Source organism: Eptatretus burgeri, chromosome 11, assembly GCF_056783735.1.
Source record: "Eptatretus burgeri isolate ZD-2024b chromosome 11, Ebu_testis_v1, whole genome shotgun sequence".
Taxonomy (NCBI): Eukaryota; Metazoa; Chordata; class Myxini; order Myxiniformes; family Myxinidae; genus Eptatretus; species Eptatretus burgeri.
Genome location: NC_140971.1, coordinates 8,636,179 through 8,642,235, shown reverse-complemented (window position 1 = coordinate 8,642,235; position 6,057 = coordinate 8,636,179).

Here is a 6,057-nt window from a genome sequence, read left to right as displayed (position 1 = left end):
GTCGGCGACTAAACTGTCTCTTCCCACCAGGTTTTCTTGGTGAGGAGGGTGTGTGATATGGACACCCGGCAGGATGAAGAACAAAACCTGTCGAAGGGTGGAGGAGCTCCTTGTGAGCCAACGGCCATCCATATCTTCTGCACAACTGTGTCTGCAGACGTCCTCCTGCAGTTGTGTTACTTTTTCAGGAGGTTGTTGGCAGGACTTGCACTCCGGCCACCGTAAAACCCTTCATTCTGCAAAACACAAGAAAAACGCAAAGAAAATTGAAAACTCACTCCGTGCGGGTACCTCCTTTGCAGCTACCCTCAGCAGGGTAGCTGACCGGATGATGGGATTGGGGCAAAGCCTTCAGGACCCCCCACTATTTGATGATAGGAGGAAAACCACGGGGTAACCTTCCTGACTCAGATTGCGGTCATGTGTGTTGGGGTGGTGCTGAGGTATCGTCCACCAGATGGCGGTCTCCTTGGGTTTACCTGAGGCGATCTTTTTGGGTGGGTGCCTGGAATGTCCTATCCCGAGGAGAGGATGATCACTTGTCTCTGTTATCATCTGAGCTCAAGCGTTTGAACATCGGTATTGCAGCTCTCTCTGAGGATCGGAGACCGGATAGTGATGAGATAATGGAGGGTGGTTAAACCCACAATTGGTCTGGTCCCTCTGATGGTTACCATGCCCAAGGAGTTTCTGTAGCTGTGTCCAATAAGCTGACTCCAATGATAATTGAGGTAACACCGGTTAACGAGCGTATCACGAGACTGAGGATCCGTCACTCCTTGGGTGTCATGTCCCTGGTCTCTGTTTATGCTCCAACTGAGGTGAGTGATCTGACCGTGAAGGACGCATTCTATGTCACGTTCGAGTCTGTGGTTGATCAGTGCCCCAGGCGAGATACTCCTCTAGTCTTGGGGGATTTCAATGCATCGACTGGTGCTGATGGGGATGGTTATGAGACGTGTGTTGGTCCCCATGGGTCAGGAACTGTGAGCTAGAATAGCACTAAGTTCCTTGACTTTGCAAGAAGTCATGGACTTAGGGTGGCTGGTTCATGGATTCAGCACCCACAGGCTCATCGCTGGACTTGTTATTCCAACACTGGTTGTATGGCAAAGGAGATTTACCATGTGCTCGTTGCTGGTTGCTGGAGGATGATGCAGAACTGCAGGGTCTACCGGAGTGCTCAGTTCCTCAATACCGACCACAGGCTTGTGGTAGCAACTCTGAAGTTTCAGCTTAAATCCGGGAGAATGGTACCATCCCAGCCGAGGCTGGATGTTGGCAAGCTCAAGGAGAACATGGTAACTGAGGAGTTTGTGAACAGGCTGAGTCAGGATTTGGGGCATCTGGGTACTTTGGGGAATCCTGAAGAGTTGTGGACTGCCTTCAAGACCACCGTCCTTGATGCTGCCGGTGGATGTCTGGGAACTCACCGCAGGGCGAAGAAGAATATGTTGATCTCTGCAAAGCATTTGATTCAGTGAATCGCGATGCCCTCTGGAGGTTTCTTGGTCTTTGTGGTGTGCCACCAAAACTAATCAATCTGATGTCTGAACTATACTTTGGTACTGAGAGTGCTGTGAGATGTGGTGATACCATCTCTGACTTATTTCCAGTTGTTGCTGGAGTTTATCAGGGGTGTGTCCTCGCCCCACACTTTTTAACGCATGTATGGACTGGATTCTGGGGAGGATGTCGGAGATATCAAACTGCGGTGCATCCTTTGGGAGTGCCAGAACTCTGACCTTGATTTCACAGATAATGCAGTCATCTTTGCAGAGACTCTAGATATCCTTTTGGGGGCCCTCGAGGTGCTGAATGAGGAGTCAGAGCTGCTGGGATTACGGGTTTCCTGGGTCAAAAGTAAGATTCACGCTTTCAATGACATCTTGGATGCTGCTATCTTGTCTGTACCTGTTTGTGGTGAGGATGTTGAGGTCACGGAGAGATTCACTTACCTTGGCAGTGATATTCATGTCTCTGCTGGCTGTGAGCCAGAGGTCAATGGACATCTGGGTCGGGCCTGGGGAGTTGTGGATTCACTGGATCATGGAGTGTGGCACTGTTGGTACCTGTGCAGGGGAGGACGAAAGTCCTAATCTTCAAGTCCTTGGTGCTTCCAGTCATGCTTTATGGATGTGAGACTTGGACTCTGACCAGGGAGTTGAGATGGAGACTTCATTCCTTTGGTACCAGGTCTCTTCGGAGAATCCTTGGCTATCACTGGTCGGACTTTGTGTCCAGCGAGTGGTTGCTGAGAGAGACTGAAATGAGATTTGTGACCTGCATAGTCCGTGAGCGTCAGCTGCGGCTGTATGGACATGTGGCTCATTTTCCTGACGCTGATCCTCCTCACCAGATTCTCTCAGCGAGGGAGCCCCGTGAGTGTAGGAGGCCAATGGGCCGACCACGTTCCTCGTGGTTGCAGCAGGTTGATCAGCATCTCAAGGAGATGGGGATGGGCCAGGCATCTGCCTGGGGGATGGCTAGACAAAGGCACCTGGAGTACCGGTGGAAAGTGGACGCAGTGATGCGCTGCTCCAGCACATGCTCCCATACCCTGTTACCTGGTGTGCTTACACATTGTGTTAGCATACGAACCGTGCTTCCCCATTGTCTCGGGTCGCTCACTTGCATGTTATTTTTCATTCATGTATTTTCATTTTTTCCCCCATCTCTATTATAAGACCAAGCTTGCACACTAAAAACTCGGCTCGCCGTCACACGAACCCTATGAAATTGCTGTGGCACTTAGTGGACATATCGACAATGTTTGGGAAGTCTTGGCGTTCCATAGTACCACTTGCATTTTGCACAATGCGTATTTTTGTCATTCCCCGTGTACGGTCTGTCGTCTGCTACCAGCTATGTTGTACTACTATCCCTTGCATGTGCACGGGTATCGCTAGTATATATATATATATATATATATATATATATATATATATATATATATATATATATATGTATATGTATATGTATATATATATATATATATATATATATATATATATATACACATTTTTTCATTTATGGATGTTGTCCAACGATTCTGTGATTTTTTTTTTTTCCGGGGTATTGGCTGTGATGTCCATCGGTACACGGAATTTCAGTTTTCTATGTCACCCGGAAGGCACCGATATTTAATCTCAGTCAGTCAGTCATTCAGTGGTTAGAAATATATAAATATATTTATATATATATATTTTATATATATATATTTATATATATATATATATATATATATATATATATATATATGTATATGTATATGTGTATATATATATATATATATATATATATATATATATGTATATGTATATATATGTATATGTATATATGTATATGTATATATGTATATGTATATATATGTATATGTATATATGTATATATATATATATATATATATATATATATATATATATATATATATATATATATATATATCTCGTGAAAGCCCTACCGTCAAAACCTATCTCTTCCGTCAAAATTGACCAAATCAAATCAGATTTTTTTATATGTTGTACTTATGGACATTACGCACAGCTTCTAGGAAATGAAATTGCGAGAAAAAAAATCAAGAAAAATAATAAAAATAAATAAAAAGTTCAAGTTGGCGTGGCTCCACCCACAAGGGGCGTGGGACTCCCCTCATACAAAAAGACACAACTAGACCATGATATCTAGCTCGTGTCCAAGTTTCATCAAGATCGCATCAAACCTCATGGAGCTATGCTCTGGAGAGTCACAAACAGACAGACAGACAGACACACACATTGAAAATAGTGGTCACTGCTGGCGCCCGCGAACTAAAAATTGCAGGTCAATTGGATAAAAATTGACGATTTCATGTGATGCTGACTTCCGACCTTTTGACCAAATTCATAATTTGGCTTCTCCTTGTGCTTATTATAATATAAAGCTTTGTTGGAAATTTGATGACAAAAACTCAAAAGGTAAAACAGTTACGGCCCGGACACACACACACACACACACACACACACACACACACACACACACACACACACACACACACACACACACACACACACACACACACACACACACACACACACACACACACACACACACACACACACACACACACACACACACACACACACACACACACACACACACACACACACACATACACACACACACACACACACACACACACACACACACACACACACACACGATTGCAAAACCCCGTCTCCCCGCGCACGGCACTCGGTAGAGCGCATACCTCCACCAGGTGAATAGTTTACGTTTTGTATCCCACTGATAGGTCGGATCCGAATCTGGACCTCAACCAAAATCGAATCGCCTTGTCCTTTTGACCGAACCAACTCATCCACCTCATTTTGTCATAACTCGTCCACAACTTTGTGAGATATCACTCGACACAGAGTTTCTGGTCCCATCTCTCAACTGTGAGGAATCGGTTAAAAATTCTCGTGTCCAGATCCGGATTTGGATCTTCACCGAAATCGAATCGATTTGTCTTTGGCACACACCTGTCTACCAAGTTTCATCTGAATGTCTCCATAACGGTTTGAGATATCCTGGTCACAGACAAACAAACAGACAGACAGGGATGGAAACATAACCCCTGTCCACCTTCTGTGATAGAGGTATGAAGATGTAACAGAACAAAAGGAAGAGTTGAAAGAGAGGGGGCACAGCAACAGCAGGGATGAGGGACATAGTGGACAAGTAGGGGAAGACTTGGACCGAGGGGATGAATGAGGGCTAAAAAAATTCTGGGGGGTGAATAAGATGGACATAGCCACAAACACTCAGGAAGGATCAGAGACTGGAAACTTGGAAAGACGTGTGGTTTGGGAGTGGGTTAGCGGGGGTAAAAAAGATCATAGTTTTGGATGGGGGATGATCTGAAATGGTGGTGAACAGCTGTCTTGAAGACTTGAAGGGAAGAATGAGATTGAAGAGGATGTGGAAGTTGTTTCCACAGGTAGGAAAAAGAGGAACAAATGAATGAGTGGAGGTGAGCGGTGATCCTGGATGTTGAGTTTAACCAAGAGGGAGTTGTTGGTGGACGATGTGTGCCCTGCAGAAACTTTGGCGGTGGGAAACAGAGTTTGGAGAGGACAGAGGTTGCAAGACCAGAAAGGAAGTTGACTCATGGACCGTCTGGAGAGGGTGACACGCGACCCCATCGACCACGTATTTCAAGCCCTCAAGGCGGACGGCCCATCTGGCAATTGCTCCATGGTATTTTAACTCCACCCCTCCCCTTGTCTAGCCAGGTTGAGATGAGGATACCCAAGCAAATCCCTCCTCACCACTCCACAAACTCCCAATGTTTTCATTTCCTGGGATTTTATTTTTAATTTCCTTCCTCGTCCCTTTTTTATTATTGTTTTTTATTTTTTTTCTGTTCAGTTTTTTCCATTTTTCTTGCACCACTAATTATTCCCTGGAATTTGTAATTATTCTCACGGTTGTTGTGACATTGCTGCACGGATTCATTACATAGTAATTACTGAGTTTCATTCTCTCAAATTCTGAGTTCTATTGGATTTGAAGTTTGCGGTTAATAACAGGAGGATTAATCTCCCCCACAACCCCCAGTCAATATCGCAAGCTGTTTTGTGGAGTTTGAAAATTTCAGTTGAACAAAAGAATCCTTTATTCTATGATTTTTTTTGGGTGGTATTTTGTTATCCCCGAGATGTGAAGTGAAATCACAGGTTTGTGATGTACGTCTGACTGTGTGGGACTGTGGATGCTGTCTTTCCAGAATAAGCCCAATCTAAAAACTGCATGTCCTAAAGTTGACTTAAAAAAGCTGCTGCCCAGTATTTACATCTATTTGCAAGGACAGCAACACCTACTTAGCCATCGTTGACAGATGAGCTTCCTTGCAAGTCATTTACCAGCTAGCAAGCCGGCAAGCGGACAACATTTCAAGAGCTTACGGTTGGCAGCAACTGACCTCTTCGGCGGGCTATGGCTGGTTGAGGAAGGCAATGGGAAGCCACCTCGAACGATCTTTCTCATCGTCAGTTGTTTGGTGCTAAATGGAAAGCA